Raw genomic sequence first — 18,416 nt, forward strand, 5'->3', positions numbered from 1 at the left:
TCCTAAGATATGTTTCACCATAGGAGACGCACTTCCTAAAGTTCAGTTTCACCATAGGAGACGCACTTCCTAAAGCAAGTTTCACCAATAGGAGACGCACTTCCTAAGCAAGTTTCATCAATAGGAGACGCACTTCCTAAGTCAGTTTCACCATAGGAGACGCACTTCCTAAAGTTCAGTTTCACCATAGGAGACGCACTTCCTAAGTTCATTTCACCCATAGGAGACGCACTTCCTAAGATATGTTTCACCATAGGAGACGCACTTCCTAAAGTTCAGTTTCACCATAGGAGACGCACTTCCTAAAGCAAGTTTCACCAATAGGAGACGCACTTCCTAAGCAAGTTTCATCAATAGGAGACGCACTTCCTAAGTCAGTTTCACCATAGGAGACGCACTTCCTAAAGTTCAGTTTCACCATAGGAGACGCACTTCCTAAGTTCATTTCACCCATAGGAGACGCACTTCCTAAGTATATGTTTCACCATAGGAGACGCACTTCCTAAAGTTCAGTTTTACCATTAGGAGACGCACTTCCTAAGAATAGGTTCACCAATAGGAGACGCACTTCCTAAGCAAGTTTCATCAATAGGAGACGCACTTCCTAAGTCAGTTTCACCATAGGAGACGCACTTCCTAAAGTTCAGTTTCACCATAAGAGACGCACTTCCTAAGTTCATTTCACCCATAGGAGACGCACTTCCTAAGATATGTTTCACCATAGGAGACGCACTTCCTAAAGTTCAGTTTTACCATTAGGAGACGCACTTCCTAAGAATAGGTTCACCAATAGGAGACGCACTTCCTAAGTTCAGTTTCACCAATAGGAGACACACTTCCTAAGTCCATTGTACTAATAGGAGACGCACTTCCTAACCTAAGTTTCACAAGTAGGAGACGCACTTCCTAAAAAGTTTCACCAGTAGGAGACACACTTCCTAAGTTCAGTTTTACCATTAGGAGACGCACTTCCTAAAGTTTAGTTTTACCCCTAGGAGACGCACTTCCTAAGTTTAATTCCATGTACAGGAAACGCACTTCCTGAATTAAGTTTTCATTATTAGGAGACACACTTCCTAGTCTGGTTCACTCAGGTTATACTTTTGCTTTAGGGGACGCACTCCCGAGTTTGGCTTTTTAGATTATATTTTATTTCAGGAGACGCACTTCCGAAATTGAGATTTCACCCCTAGGAGATGCACTTCCTAGTTTGATTCATTTTAAGTTCGACCATAGGAGACACAATTCCTAGTCCAGTTTTTTTGAAGATTACCCGTAGGAGACGCACTTCCTAATCGAGATTTTATTCATAGGAGACGCACTTCCTAGTTCTAGTCACTGAAGTTTTCACCCTTAGGAGACGCACTTCCTAGTTTAGCTCATTCTGATTCAACCATAGAAGACACACTTTCTAGTTTGAGTCATTGAGGTTTTAGCAGACACATCTGCTAGCAAGAATTTTGGTTTTACTCATAGGAGATGCACATCCTAGTCTTTGGTTTACTCTCATCATTGCATCAGTAGTGTAAGTGAGTTACGATTTTGCTAACGACTCACAAATCTTCCCAGTACAAACTGGGTTAGGAAATTTTGTTTGTTTTGTTTGTTTTGATTGTCAGGGACCCGCCTGTAGAACGGAGGTTGTTGCGTGTCGAAGATAGAAGAAGTCAGGAGTCCGCCTGTAGAACGAGGAAACATTTTTCAAGATCAAGCAGTGACCCACTGGAAAGCAGAAGGTTACAACAAAAATCCCCAGCACTCAATCCAAGATAGAAGCAACAAGAAGCTCGCCCTAAGAATGCAAGTCAACAGTCTGGGATGGTCAACAGAAGCTGGTCACCAAAAAAAAAAAAAAGGAAAAAGAGAAAAAAGAAAAAAAAAAAAGAACCCAAATTACGGAAGTAGAGAACAAATGTGGTTTGCTCAAGAACTAGCACCTACAACTAGCAAGTATCAAGGTTCAGATCCAAAGTCTGTATGAAGCACCATTCAAGACTCAAGACCAAGTTTCAGAAGACTTAAGAGATAGGAATCCTTGTAACTAGTAGCTGATAGGCTTAGTTAGTCTTTTTCAGTTTTCGTTTTTGTTGTAATGACAGGACCGCGGACCGGAACCTCAACGGAACGGCACCTCGATCGTCTCTCCACATCGGTACACTTCACTATCTCTCTCATTCCCGAACTACACGTGGCCTGATTCCTGTATAACCAAGGATATGTAGGCAGCTCAGATGCCAGGGCTCGGTCACATTCCCTCCCTTTCCTTAGTGTAGTCCGTCCAAGTAATGGTCGGGTCAAAAACACGTCTAGTCGTTCTTTGTCGGAAAACTCTTCGTGTTTCCAGTCAAAGAGGGGCAGCTGTAAGCACGTGATTTTTGACCCTCCCCGAGGATTTTCACATTTTTAGCGTGAATATGTGAAATTGGGTCTAGTATAGCTATTTTAACTATTTTTACTTTATTTCGTTGCAAAAAGAAAAATTTCAAAAAAATATATATATATAAATTTTAGTTTATGTATCTCTCATAAACTTGAAAAATACAAAAATTGCACTTTATTTTTACTTTATATAATTTCGAAAATTACAAAAAAATATAGTTCTACTAAGGTTTTATAGTCATTTTTAACTTTGAAAAATACAAAAATATTACCTCATATTTTATCCTAATATTTAAAAACGAAAATTACAAAAAATAGTTTTATTAATATTTTGTAGCTATTTTAAACCTTGAAAAATATTTAAAAGATATAGTTTTGTTTAAATACTAGTCTTATTTTTGGTAGTTATTTTGCTTACATAGGACTAGTTAAGCAACGTGTTCCTATTTCTCGGGTCCGGGCAAAAGAATAATATTCGGGTTTAAACTACCCGGTTTTAGGCCTAATTTTCGGACCTAGCCCATAATAAACCGTGTCCAGGACACATGGGGAACCCCACCACGCGTGGGAACATATGCCTTGAACCCCACCACGCGTGGGCTCATTTTTCTGGGCAAAACCCAGTACAAAACACGGAAAAGGCAAAAGGAACAGGGGGACTTTTTTTTTTGAAAATTCTGAAGAGGTTACTGTTCATCTTCTTCTTTCTCTTTGAAAGAAGTAGCAAGGAAAACCCTACTGCTCCATGAACGGACCACCTTCCTCCTCCTTGAATCCGCCATTGTTGCCGTTGCGAGCTCCGCCATCGTCGACCACTGACCACCCAGCTTCCAACGAACCTCCATCGTCGCAACCCCAGTCCGGAACATCACCCAAACCACCCCGTCACATTCCCTACTGCCTCACGACCACTTGACCAACTCCCCCATCACCACCGTCCAAACACCATCGCCCTAACACCATAACCAACACCCAGACACCATCACCCTCGTCCCAGCTGCTCGTCGAAGCTGCGTCTGCGTCCTCACCTTCCCGTCGACCTTAACCCAAAACCACCAGTCCGAAACCACCTCCTTCATCACCCAAACCAGTTGAAAACCCTATTCCAAACACCAACACCAAACAAGCCTGTTCGTCGCCCCAGCTGCCGGAACCACCGGAGCCCCGTCGAGACCCACCACTGTTTCCGCCTCCTGCTGTCCACCGTCGCCACCAGCTTCCAACCAGCCCCCATGACCATTTCTCCTCCCCCATCGTAACCAAAAACCATTGTCGCCCCAGCTCCCTCTCCGCCTCTCGACCCTACTGTCGAATGCTTGCCCCGACGACACCAGCCCCCTCATCATCATTTTTCGGTCGACAACCACCCAACCCAGCTCCTTACTCGCATCCAAACGACCCCTTTCTGTGGCATGTCCTCGAGCTAGCCTACTGCGTCGCAAAACCCAGTAGTAGCAACAGTTTCGGTCCAAGCTTTCTATTTCATCGAGGTCGTCTTTGGTCGTCTTTGGTTCGTCGAGGTCCGGTATGTTGAGCTTGACGTCGAGGTTCCGTCATTCCGTTATTGGAGAGGTGTCCGACAGTTGCCGGTCCAGTTGGTTGTTGTTCTTGCTTCAAACAGGTGCATACACATTTCCAAACTTGTTATATTTGCTTAAATGGAATGAAATGATATGGATTTCCTATGTACTGTTTGTGTATTGGATTTGTTGAATATCGGATTTCCTATTTTGAAAGGGGTTAATTACTTAGTTTGTCTTAATAGTTGTTTATACATGTGGTAGTAATGTTAAAATTTTCGTAGCAATTTTAATTCCGCAGAAAAATACACGCTTCATCAAATGAGTTCAATTTATAACCCATGAGCTTGTGAAGTAGCAAAAAAGAAACGTAGTTATTTTAGTCTTGCCCTTTTTTTAAAAAATAAAAAAATAAAAAAATAAACTTTAAAATAAAAATGAGACGAGCCTCGCCAAATAAAAGGGACAAATTGCGGGGCCCTCACAAAATATATGTATTAAATACTTAGATTCCGGGATGGGTCGTTTAGCAAATTCACGGCCCTACCCAATATAATAATGCGCTAGTTGCTTTAGGCGCGCCTTTAATAATGTTATCTCCCTAAACTCGGGTGCGCATTTATGTGACCCAAATCCAAATCTCAACGAAATCGAAATGTGTCTTTAATCATGGGTATATTGACGGTGACGTGGTATGAGATGCATTTCCATGCCATTGTAAATTCCTTTTTTTTTAATCATGAATGAGACGAGCCTCGCCCAAAAATAAATGCAAATTGCGGGGCCCTCAATAATTAGTCATAATAAATACTAAGAATTTGGGATGGACCGTTTAGTGAATTTCACTGTCTTCCCTAAAGATAATAACGCGTTAGCCTCTTTAGACGCGATTTAATTAAATTACTTTCTTAAATTCGGGTGCGCATTTCATACGATCCAAATCCAAATCCTAAAACATCAAATAAAATATGTTTCGGATTGTGGGTGCATTTCATGTGACACAGTCCAAAGATATGTTTTAAGCGATGTTCACATTCCTAAAAAATAATGATAATAAAGCGGTAAAAGTCAAAATTTGCACATAAGTTCATACTTGTATAAAATCAGATAATCAAGCCGAATATAACAATTGAGAGACCGTGCTAGAACCACGGAACTCGGGAATGCCTAACACCTTCTCCCGGGTTAACAGAATTCCTTATCCGGATTTCTGGTACGCAGACTATAATATGGAGTCATTATTTTCCTCGATTCGGGATTAAAATTGGTGACTTGGGACACCCTAAATCTCCCAAGTGGCGACTCTGAAATAAATAAACCAATCCCGTTTCGATTGTCCTTTAATTGGAAAAACTCCCCCTGTGCCCCCCCGGGCGCGGAAAAAGGAGGTGCGACACTAACAATTTCACGTAACTAAACTCTTGCACCGGCGTTGCATCTTCTAATTTCAACTCTGCTCGAAACCCTAATCCTGTCAATATTTCTACTGTTACAAGTGTTATTGTGCGATTGGCTTCTTCTTCTCCACATCTGTCTTTTTGAGCTTCTAGGGTTAATTTTTGGCAGATCAACTGGCTTCTTCTTCTCCACATCTATCTTTTCGAGCTTCTAGGGTTAATTTTTGGCAGATCAACTGGCTTCATCTTCTCCACATCTGTCTTTTCGAGCTTCTAGGGTTAATTTTTGGCAGATCAACAAACTATTCGGCTGGTTTCGTTCTCCTCCACATCTGAATTGGTTAGTCATTAGAATTGATCTTCCTCTGTTTTCCCGATGTCGTTCATACTGTACTATTTGGATTTTTGCCCTTGTGATTACATCATAGTTGTTGACGGAGGTGAGAGTTTGATTTATCCAAATACTTGTATGTCCCCTTTTATTTTACTAAGCAGCATTTTGAAATGGGTATTTTCGATTTCGGATGCTTCGTTACAATCTCTTAAGGCTCGAGGAAATTCCTAAAGAGTTTCCATATATGTATAGATCTATGCATGATTTAACCGTGGCTTAATTTGAATATAAAGAGTTTATTAAGCTAATGTAGTTTAGAACATATAAAGAGTTTAATATACTTCGCTTTAAGATTAAATACGAGAACATATAAAGAGTAATTGAGAAGATATAAATAATATCTTAGTTAAATAACCTCTGTACATATAGATAACTTAATTAGCTATACAAGCCTAATTAAGTTAATTAGGAGTTGATATTTTACATCAACACTAGTAAATAATATCTTTACACACTTTGATATTAGGGATTACACCTAATATCATGAAGTACATTTTTATGTACTTTTTAAGCGATGCATTATAATACTTCATACAGGGCATACATATAGATATTTTTCGCTTTTATAGAAAATATGTGGTTATATAAGGGCATACATATAATATTATGAAGTACTTGTAAAAGTGATATTTTCTATATTACTATATGAACTTGTAGCTGTACACGTTCTTAGCTGTAACTTGTATATGGTGCCTATACTATAACACGAGAACCCTCAATCTGAGAGCTACTCAATGCTCGAGGGCAAAACCTGGCAATGTGACCCGTATCACCACAAGTGTAACAAGCCCTCGGCTATTAAGACTGCTGGCCCTGGTGACCTGAATGACCACCCCGAAAACTCTGAAGCAGCAGTGCACTGATAGGAGCAGGTGGTGCACTGTAGGACTGCTGATCGGGATACTGCATCTGGGGACCACGACCACCTGAAGTACCATGAGAAATCTGGAGCACTGACTAAAAGGGCCTAGGAGGATGACCTCTACCATATAAATCTCGACCTTCAGATGAGGTACCACTGAATCGGCCTGAATGACGGGGCCTCTTGTCTGACCCATGACTGCCTCCCTGTGACAGAACCATCTCAACTCTACGGGCCACATTGGCCGCCTCCTGAAAAGTAATCTCACTCCCAACCTCTCTAGCCATCTGAAGACGAATCGGCTGAATTAGACCGTCAATAAACCTCCTTACTCTCTCTCTCTCGGTGGGGAGTATGATGAGAGCATGGCGAGCTAAGTCGATGAACCTGGTCTCATACTGGGTAATAGTCATGGAACCCTGCTGGAGGCGCTCAAACTGCCTCCGATAGGCCTCTCTCTGAGTAACAGGGAGAAACTTCTCCAAAAACAACACTAAAAACTGCTCCCAAGTCAAGGCTCGCGATCCAGCTGGTCTCGCTAAGCAATAATCCCTCCACCAAGTCTTGGCGGATCCAGACAAGCAAAATGTAACAAAATCAACCCAATTGGTTTCAACAATACCCATGTTCCTAAGAACCTCGTGGCAGCTGTCTAGATAATCATGGGGATCCTCAGTAGATGCACCGCTAAAAGTAGAATTGAAGAGCTTGGTGAACCTATCCAGTCTCCACAAAGTATCGGCGGACATAGCCGCTCCATCACCGGTCTGAGCTACCACACCCGGCTGTACTATTCCAACTGGCTGAACCGCTGGAGTTTGAATCTGAGGGGCTACCTGCTCCGGAGTGCGAGTAACAGGAGTCTGGGCCCCTCCTCCAGCTTGAGAGACGACTGGTGCTACAGGAAGCAAGCCTGCCCGGGTGACACTCTCCATGAAGCCCACTAATCGGACCAGAGCATCCTGAAGAACTGGGGTAGCAATAAACCCCTCTGGGACCTAAGCTGGGCCCACCGGGACTTCTGGAGTCGGAACCTCCTCATCAAAATCAACTTGAGGCTCCGTCACTGGGGCTGCTATTCGGGGCTGAGATCTGCCCCTACCTCGGCCTCTAGCACGGCCTCGCCCTCGCCCTCTGCCCCTCGTAGGAACTGCTGCTGGGGGCTCAGGCTGCTGAGCGGAGGATGAGGAAGCGCGTGATCTCGCCATCTGCGAAAGAACAGAGTAGAGGTTCAATTAGCATTGAGAAACAAAACCGCACGACAGGAAAGAATGAATGTGAAGTGTTTCCTAACTCTGTAGTCCCTGAGGGATAAATATAGACGTCTCCGTACCGATCCCTCAAGACTCTACTAAGCTTGTCTGTGAACTATGAGACCTATGTAACCTAGAGCTCTGATACCAACTTGTCACGACCCGGATTTCCCACCTTCGGGAGTCGTGATGGCGCCTACTAATGTGAGCTAGGAAAGCCAAACTTTAACTACTTACTGCACTTTCATTTTTGCCTCTTTTTAACAAACACAAGTCGATGATAGGATAAAAGCGGAACTTTAAATAATTAAGCGGAAGTCAACAATTATATATCCTAAGGCTACGTCTATTACAACTTTTAAAACCTTAAATACCCAAAACCTGGTGTCACAGTGTCACAGACGATCTAAGATTTCTACATACAAGGTCTGAAGAAATAACAGTACGCTGTTTCTGAATAAAAGAAAATGAAACAGGAAGTAGATATAGAGAGAGACGCCAGAGACTGCGGACGCCTGCAGTGTACCTTGGGTCTTCGGGTGGACTGAAGGAAGCACTCCAACTACTATCCGAAAGCTGCTCCTGGATCTGCACACAGTGCAGAGTGTAGTATCAGCACAATCGACCCCATGTGCTGGTAAGTGTCTAGCCTAACCTCGGCAAAGTAGTGACGAGGCTAGGACCAGACTACCAAATAAACCCGTGCAGTTCAAATATATATACAGTGGAACAGAAATACAGAAAATAACCAGTCAATGTGGGAGGGGAAAACATGTTGTGGGGAAGATAATAGTTCCGAATAGAATGGCATCAAGTAAAGAAAGAAACAACAATAACTAGAATATCAACAAGGAAGCAGAAATCAACAATTGCACGGCATCACCCTTCGTGCTTTTACTCTCAGCCTCACCAAAGCAGTTATATAATAAAAATGTGCACAACATCACCCTTCGTGCTTTTACTCTCAGCCTCGCCAAAGCAGTTATATAATAAAAATGTGCACGGCATCATCCTTCGTGCTTTTACTCTCAGCCTCACCAAAGCAGTTATATAATAAAAATGTGCACGACATCATCCTTCGTGCTTTTACTCTCAGCCTCGCCAAAGCAGTTATATAATAAATATATGCACGGCATCATCCTTCGTGCTTTTACTCTCAGTCTCACCAAAGTAGTTATATAATAAAATTGTGCATGGCATCACCCTTCGTGCTTTTACTCTCGTCCTCACCAAAACAATCATATAATCAAAATATGCACGGCATCACCCTTCGTGCTTTTACTCTCTTTTCTCACTATATAATCAATAGATTCGGCATGGAATGGTACGTCGTGCGACACAACATCACCCTTCGTGCTTTATACTCTTTCCTCACAATAACAAACAATGCACGACATCACCCTTCGTGCTTTAACACTCTTCCTTACCCAAACAACAATCACAAGCAAAGGGGCAAGGGAATAAACAAAATAGTAATAGAGATCCCGGCAAGGGAACAATAGTTAAACAATTAAATCTCGGCAAGGAAACAACAATTAAACAATTAAATCCCAACAAGGAAACAACAAATAATAAACAATAGCCCGGCAAGGGTGACAACATAATGATCTCTTCTCCTTCTCAATTTTACTTCACAATTCACTTCACAACTCGAGCCAATGCTCTAGAGGTTCGATTATTACTTATACTTTCACAATTCATTTCACAACTCGAGCCAATGCTCTAAAAGTTCAATTGTCACTTATACTTTCACAATTTTACTATACAACTTGAGCCAACACTCCTCAATGTTCATAGGTCACAATTCTTTCCACAAAATTTATACAACAATTAGAAATCTTCACCAAGGCATGAATAATACAACGAAATCATGAAAATCACAATATAAGACTCACGGTCATGCTTGACACCAACGTATATATACTCTTCACCATGCCTATACGTCATACTCGACAAGAAGCAAATAGCAAATAGAACACAACTCCTAATCCCTGAAGCTAAGGTTAGACATGTCACGACCTGGATTTTCCACCCTCGGGAGTCGTGATGGAGCCTACTAATGTGAGCTAGCAAGCCAATCCTTAACTGCTTACTTAATCCATTAGTCCTGGATCTGGAAGGGCGTAGCATTGGGGTTGGGCCCCACCACCCTGAACTACCTCTCTGGGACGGCCTGCTGCTGGTTGGCCTCTACCTTTGGCGGCCTGAGCTCCACCTCTAGGACCTCTACCTCCACCTCTAGCACCTCTACCCCCCACCTCTAACTGGCTGGGCAGGCTGTGGAACACCTGGTACCTGTACCATAGCACGAGAACCCTAATACGGAAAACTACTCGAAGCTCGAGGGCAATACCTAGCAATGTGCCTCGTGTCACCATAAGTAAAACAAGCCCTTGGCTACTGGGGCTGACGACCCTGGAAACTCTGAAGCGGCGGTGCACTAATAGGTGCTGATGGGGCACTGTAAGACTGCTGATTAGAATAGTGCGTTTGAGAACCACGACCACCTGAAGTACCATGGGAGACCTGAAGAGCTGACTGAAAGGGCCTAGGATGATGGCCTCTACCATATGAATCTCTACCTCCAGACGAGGTACCACTGAATCTGCCCGAATGACGGGGCCTCTTATCCGACCCATGACCACCTCCCTGTGACGAAACCATCTCAACTCTGCGGGCCACATTGGCCGCCTCCTGAAAGGTGATCTCACTCCCGGCCTCCTTGGCCATCTGAAGACGAATCGGCTGAATAAGACCATCAATAAACCTCATCACCCTCTCTCTCTCGGTGGGAAGTATGACAAGAGCATGGCGAGCCAAATCAATGAACTTGGTCTCATACTGGGTGATTGTCATAGAACCCTGCTGGAGGCACTCAAATTGCCCCCGGAAGGCCTCTCTCTGAGTCACGGGGAGAAACTTCTCCAGAAACAACACTGAAAACTGCTCCTATGTCAAAGATGGCGACCCGGCTGGCCTGGCTAAGCAATAATCCTTCTACCAAGTCTTGACGGATCCAGATAAGCAAAATGCAGCAAAATCGACCCCATTAGTCTCAACAATGCCCATGTTCCTGAGAACCTCGTGGCAGCTTATAGGAAATCATGGGGATCCTTAGAAGGAGCTCCGCTGAAAGTAGTAGTGAAGAGCTTGGTGAATCTGTCCAATCTCCCCAAAGCATCGGCGGACACAGCCGTTCCATTGCCGGTCTGAGCCACTATACCCAGCTGAACTGCCACCGCTGGCTGAACCGCTGGAACCTGAATCTGGGGAGCTACCTGCTCCGGAGTGCGAGTAGCGGGAGTTTGAGCCCCTCGTCCAGCCTGAGAAGTGGCTGGTGCTACTGGAAGTAAACCCGCTCGGGTGACACTCTCCATGAGGCCCACCAATCGGACCAGAGCGTCCTGAAGAACTGGGGTGGCAATGAACCCCTCTAGGACCTAAGCTGGGCCCACTGGAACTGCTGGGGCCGGAACCTCCTCCTCTAAATCTACCTGAGGCTCCGCCACTGGTATTGCTGCTCGGGGCTGAGCTCTGCCCCTACCTCGGCCTCTAGCATGGCCTCGCCCTCTACCCCTAGTGGGAGCTGCTGCAGGGGGCTCGGGCTGCTGAGCGATAGATGAGGAAGTGCGTGTTCTTTCCATCTGCGAAGAACAGAGTAAAAGTTCAATTAGCATTTGAGGAACAAATCCACACGACAAGAAAGAACAATGTGAGATTTTCCTAACTCTGTAGCCTCTGGGGGATAAATACAGATGTTTCCGTACTAATCCCTCAGACTCTACTAAGCTTGTCTATGAGTTGTGAGATCTATGTAACCTAGATCTTTGATACCAACTTGTCACGACCCGGATTTCCCACTCTCGGCAGTCGTGATGGCGCCTACTAATGTGAGCTAGGCAAGCCAATCCTTAACTGCTTACTTCATTAACAATTACTTCTTTTAACAATTATCAGTGATAACATGAAGCAACAGAATTTAATAATTATGAGAAAGACTTAAATTAAAGAAGACGAAACAATAATGCGAGAATCAACATATGCCTCTACCCAAGAACTAGTGTCACATTACTCATGAACTTCTAAGAGTACTAAATACAACCGTTTGAAAGAAAATATAAACTGTTGTCTCGAATACATGAGATAACAGACTGATATAAAAGATAGAGGAGACGCCGGGCCTGCGGATGCCTGCAAGGCTACCTCGGTGTCTCACTGGACTGAAGGCTGGCTCCCGCGCTACTGCTGCTGTCCAAGACCTGGATCTGTGCAAAAGAGCACAGAGTGTAGCATCAGCACAACCGACTCCATATGCTGGTAAGTGTCTAGCCTAACCCCGGCGAGGTTACAAGGCTAGGACTAGACTCCAGATAAACCTGTGCAGTTATACAACATATGGCGGAAAAGTAAACAAGTAATAAGGAGTTAAAGCTAGGGAAGGGAAACATACTTAGGGGATAGCAGTTAAAAGAAAATAAGGAAGCTAGCAATATAACTTCTATCACAAATGAAGAAAATAAAGGAAACTTTCACTTTCAGTTTCATCTTGTTGCAGGCGTGCAACCCGATCCCATTTCTCATATCTCGTGGTAGGCGTACCACCCGTTCCCATTTCATCATTTCTCGTGGTAGGCGTACCACCCGCTCCCATTTCATAATATCTTATGGTAGGCGTACCACCCGCTCCCATTTCATAATATCTTGTGGTAGGAGTACCACCCGCTCCCATTTCATAATATCTTGTGGTAGGCGTACCACCCGCTCCCATTTCATAATATATTGTGGTAGGCGTACCACCCGCTCCCATTTCATAATATCTTGTGGTAGGCGTACCACCCACTCCCATTTCATAATATCTTGTGGTAGGCGTACCACCCACTCCCATTTCATAATATCTTGTGGTAGGCGTACCACCCGCTCCCATTTCATAATATCTTGTGGTAGGCGTACCACCCGCTCCCATTTCATCACACAATTACAAGAAATCCCGGCAAGGGAACATAAGCGATATAATAACCTCCTGGAGAGGGAACAAAAGCAATATAATAGTTTCTCGGCAAGGGAACAAGGATATCGAAACAATCATCCCGGCAAGGGAGAATCATCTATAACCAATCTTAACTTAGTTTGTACTCAACCCAAATAATGACAATGCTCAAACATAAATAAGATCTGCGTGGATAAAACAATTCTTTGCACAATATAGAAGATCATTAATTAAAGCATCTTAAATGTCATTTAAGGACACAACCACTTTCAATTTAAGACTCACGGTCATACTCGACACCAACGTATAGATACTCGTCACCATGCTTATACGTCGTACTCAATAAGAAGCAAATAGTAAATATGACTCCACTCCTAATCCCTCAAGCTAATGTTAGACCAAACACTTACCTCGATGCCTTGAACACCACTCAAGTCTCAATTATAGCTTTACCTCTTGATCCCACCACCAATCCGCTCGAATATAGTCATAAGTTACTTAATTACATCAATAAATGCTAAATGAATCAACCCCAATGCATGAAAATAAGATTTACAAGGTTTTATCCAAAAAGGTCGAAAATGCCCACGGGCCCACGTGGTCGAAACTCGAGGTTCGGACCAAAACCCGGTTACCCATTCCCCAACAAATCCAAATATACGGTTTGTTTTGAAATTGGACCTCAAATTGAGGTCCAAATCCCCAATTTTAGAAAACCTAGGTTCTACCCAAAACACCCAATTTCCCCATGAAAATTTTTGATTTGAAGTTGAAATCATGTTAAAAGATGTTAAGAAGTGAAGAAAACGAGTTAGAAATCACTTACCAATCGTTTTGGAAAAGAAAAGTTGTTTAGAAAATCGCCTCTTACGTTTTGGGGTTTTGAAAAGTGTAAAAATAACTGAAATTCATGTGAATTTATACCCCTTTGAAAAGTGTAAAAAGGACCGCGGACCGCACAGGCCTCCCTGAAGACCTGCAGATCATAGCCCCGTGCGGACCGCACAAAGCCGACCGCGGCCGCACGGCATCCACCGTAGACCGCTCAAAGGCAACCGCGGCCACGCTGGCCCCTCCGCGGCCGTGTCACACCTCCTTTTTCACTACACCCCGTAAAGGGCATAAATATAAGGGAGTTTTTACAATTAAAGGACAATCGAAACGGGATTTGTTTAAAGATTCAGAGTCGCCACTTGGGATAATTTAGGGTGTCCCAAATCACCGGTTTAAATCTCGAATCGAGGAAAATTGACTCTATTTACGGTCTGCGAACACAGAAATTCGTGTAAGAAATTCTGTTAACCCGAGAGAAGGTGTTAGGCATTCCCGAGTTCCGTGGTTCTAGCACGGTCGCTTTTGATCATACTTGGCTTATTAAAATTGTTTAATTACTGATTTTAGAACCTATGTGTATCTACTTTTACCTCTTTTAATTAAGAAAATTATCTTGAAACGAGTCACGCGTACGTGTACCCATTTGTTTGACCCGTCAAAAATCATGTCATGCGAACGTGTCCATAATTAATAATGCTTATTATTATTAAGAAAGTTTGACCGAAGTTGCGCGAACGCATACTCCGAATTAGTTTTAGAATCTTAATTATGTTACGCGAACGTATACACAATCACAGTGGTATATTAAACGGGCCTAAAGCAAACTACGAACATTTGTTATTTTATAGTCAAATCATAAGAAATTAATAGAGGGCCATAAATTGTGACTTGGCCAATAGCTCGCCTCAAATTATCTAAAGGGATTACCAATAAAAAAACTTAATAGACTGGCATCTATTCCTAGATTAAGTTGAATTTAAAGTATGAATTTAAATGAACCAAAGCTTTCAATTTGTTTCTCATCTAGGCCTGGTCCGACGTGAGGCCCAACAATTACTAAACCCATAAGCTGCAAAGAGTGAATCTCCACAGCAAATTTCAACGAGCCCATGTAGGAAGCCCACCTTAGCAATCGTTTACAAGTTGGGTATCAATGGGTTATGCGCGTCGAACCCAGATTACAGCAAAAACGTCCAAACTTTCTTAACCAAAGCAAAGGGATTTAAACATCACAGATCCGAAAACTTGGTATTGAATAATCGTCAAAGTTAAACCTACAATTGCTAGGTGTGGAAGCTGCGATTGAAATTGACTGAAACCCATGCCCCAAGTCATTTTAAGTTAATCGCATGCGTATGATATTCATTTACACCCCAGAAGCTAAAAATCATAGAACACATTACTTAGAGAATCATGATATCACATCACAACTTACTTGAATTTATCCTCCATACACTAAATATAACTTCAAACCTAATGTTAAGCAAAACATTAATCACCTGATACATACACCCACCATACTTCTCATGAGCAAAACAATACCATCATTTTAAAACAAATCACAGAACTCTACTAATACCCCAGCATCATCGTTTTGCCCCTAGCCTTCCTACATCGATTCAACCATGGAACTGTTATCAAGCACGGCGGTTTACGCTATTTAGAGCTAACAGATCTAAAACACATTAGATTTGACTGAACTTCTAAACACAATGTTTTAACAGTCCTTAAACAAATACAGACTTAAAAATTCAATTAAAGACATAATAGCTCATGTGGTATAGAGCACAGACATCATGGAGAGGTAGAAATGAACACAAGGGAATCTATAGCCATACTTTCAACTTTTACTTCATCTTCAAATTGAGACTTACATCCAATAGAATTTAGGAGAAGTACCTGGAGATTGAAACAGAAAAGGAAATAGTGAAAGACCAGCAGAGAAACAATAGAACAATGTTGGAATCAGCCAATTAAACCCAAGGAATTCAAGCTGAAACCTAAACTAGACAGTACTCCACACGAACAAACTCAACCCAAGCTTTCAAGCCCATAGATGAGGTGCAAAAGTCCAAAAAACCAATTTCAGTCGAACAAAATCCCAGCAGAAATCAAAACCAAACTTTAAAGACTCGAACTCAATCCATTTCAACCCCAAATAAAGCAAAATTACTTCAAGAATTGAAGACCTCCAGATTTCAAAGCAGAAAGTTCAATGGAACAGTGTATTTATCGAATCTTTCAACCGTTTTGATTTTTCTGAAATTTTCTTCTCATCAACTCTTAGGTCTGCCTTGAAAGGCAAGTTTTGGATGCCTTTATAGGCAAGCTACTAAGGCAAACTCATCTTGCACTTTGCCCCTTTTCTAATTTTCGTTTTAGCTTAAAAATCCCTAGCCAGAAATCAGATTTTCACATTAGTCCCCACCCCAGATTCCAGGAAGCTTCCCTCAGTCAGTTACAAAGAGATTCCCAGTCCTAGATTACCCAAACTATCCCCTTGAACCCTGTTTATTACTCTAAGGACCCAACCGGGTTAACTGACCCAGGCTGAAGGGTCTATAGACTCAAATTAAACTCCCATTGGACCTTTGATTCCTTAGAGCCCAATTAAAATTCATCAAAGATTTACCACTCTAAAGACGAACTTAAAAATTCAAAAGAAAATCTCGGAAGCCGTAAATCAAAGCCCTAAACCAAAAAGGAAAAAAAATAAAAAATGAATTAACTAATCTTAAACAACAACAAAATAACAATGCTAACTTTCAAACGAGTCATGCATGGAGGACATTGACGACGGGCATACAATGAAGAAACAGAATACGGACACAGAAATAGAGATGAAGAAGGACGTCTTTAAAAGAAAAATATAAGAAAAGAAACATCAAACGAAACAAAAATGTAAAATACCTAAACAGGCTGGCCAAGCCTTGGAGTCCTTCCTCGACCTCTCGATTTTGACCAAAAGGGGTCTCAACCATGTGTTCTCAGATGCGAACACGTGGTCAAGGTCCGTTGTGGTCTCAATCGTCGTCAAATCCACCGATTTTTGAAGTTTGACGGTTGTTAGGTCTTATCTTCAACTTAAGATTCGACAGGCTCGGGGCATGTTTGAGGGGAACTAGTCTAGGATTTGGAAAGAGGGGGTCAGGGTGATTCTGTTGTGTGAATTTGGGGTTGAACAGAGGCGGCGCCGCCACCGGAGAAACTGTGGCGACGCTAGGGTTTCCACCTATAATCTGAGATTCGAGAGGTTCTGGGTATATTTGAAGGAAATTGAACGGAGATCTGGGATGGGGTGGTGGAGGGGAATATTTGGTGTAAATTTGGGATCGATCGGAGCACCGCCGCCGGCGGAGACGATTTTCGATCGGCGGTTCCGGCGGGGATGATGAGGGTCAGGTGAAAGAGATGAGAGGGGGGTAGGGGGCACATTTGGACACTTAAATATCAACTGACCCGAGCTTCAGGACCGTCCGATCAAGAAACCACGACGGTCCTGATATGTTGCTCATGAAACGGTGTCGTTTTGATTTGAGTGGGGCAGACCGGGTATTGAAGGCAGGTTTGGGCTTGGTTAGACAGGCATGGGGGAATTTTCGTTTGGGCTGGGGAAAATTGAATTGGTTTTAGCCCAAATTCGGATTTTCTTTCATTTCTTTTCTTTTTCTTTTTTAATTTCAAATTCTTTTATTTTCAAAACTAAAATAAAACCTAAATTAATTAATAAATTTTTAAACTAAATTAACCTACCCAATTAGATTAATCACTCATCGTGGTATTTACAATAGTTAATTAAATCCTAAATTTAAAGAAAAACTATACAATTCAAAATTAAAATGCAAAATGAACTATTTTTGTGATTTTCATTTTTTTTATAACACGAACTAATTTACTAATTAATCTAAAAAAATATAAAATTAAATCCTAAATGCAGTGCGTGATATTTTATATTTTCATGAATTAGATAAAATAAATGTGCACAGACGAATGGAAATAATTAACAGAAAATGCCACAAAATCCAACAAAATTGCAAATACTGAAAGAAATTATTTTGTTTTGCATTTGTTGGAATAATTCATATAGGGAAAAAATCACGTGCTCATAGCTGCTCCTCTTTGCCCGGAAACACGAAGAGTTTTCGTGCAAAGATAAGTGAGCGGATACGAGCGATTTTTGCACGTTTGAATACTCCGCGGGAAGCATTTTTGAATGATTTGACCGCACCCTGCTTCCGAGGTTGCCTACATATCCTTGGCTAAAAAGGAATCAGGTCAGTGTAGTTCGGGAAGTTTTGGTAGCTGGGACTACTATAAAGTTGTGATTCCACTGTTGTTGTTGCTTCTGCTACTGCTTACTGAACCCCCTTATTACACCATGTCAAAATAAAACAAGAAGTTAGACTAGAATATGATCTATGGATTACAAAAGTCATGTCTATATCTTCAAACTTGCTCTTGTGTTTCTTGTTGTCTTGTATTCTCTTGGTAAAATTTCTTTGTTGCCGCCTTGAATTGTAAACTGAGATGCTTCCCTTTCCCCAGGCGGGCTCCTGACTGCTGTATTTGAAAGTATTCCCTGCTCTCCAGGCAGGCTCCTGACTGCTGCATTTGAAAGTATTCCCTGTTCTCCAGGCGGGCTCCTGACTGCTGCATTTGAAAGTATTTCCTGCTCTCCAGGCGGGCTCCTGACTGCTGCATTTGAAAGTATTCCCTGCTCTCCAGGCGGGATCTTGACTACTGACTTGAAACGTATTCCCTGCTCTCCAGGCGGGCTCCTGATTGCTGAA

The sequence above is a fragment of the Nicotiana tabacum genome, chromosome 21 (genome assembly GCF_000715075.1).
Source record: "Nicotiana tabacum cultivar K326 chromosome 21, ASM71507v2, whole genome shotgun sequence".
NCBI classification, from domain to species: domain Eukaryota; kingdom Viridiplantae; phylum Streptophyta; class Magnoliopsida; order Solanales; family Solanaceae; genus Nicotiana; species Nicotiana tabacum.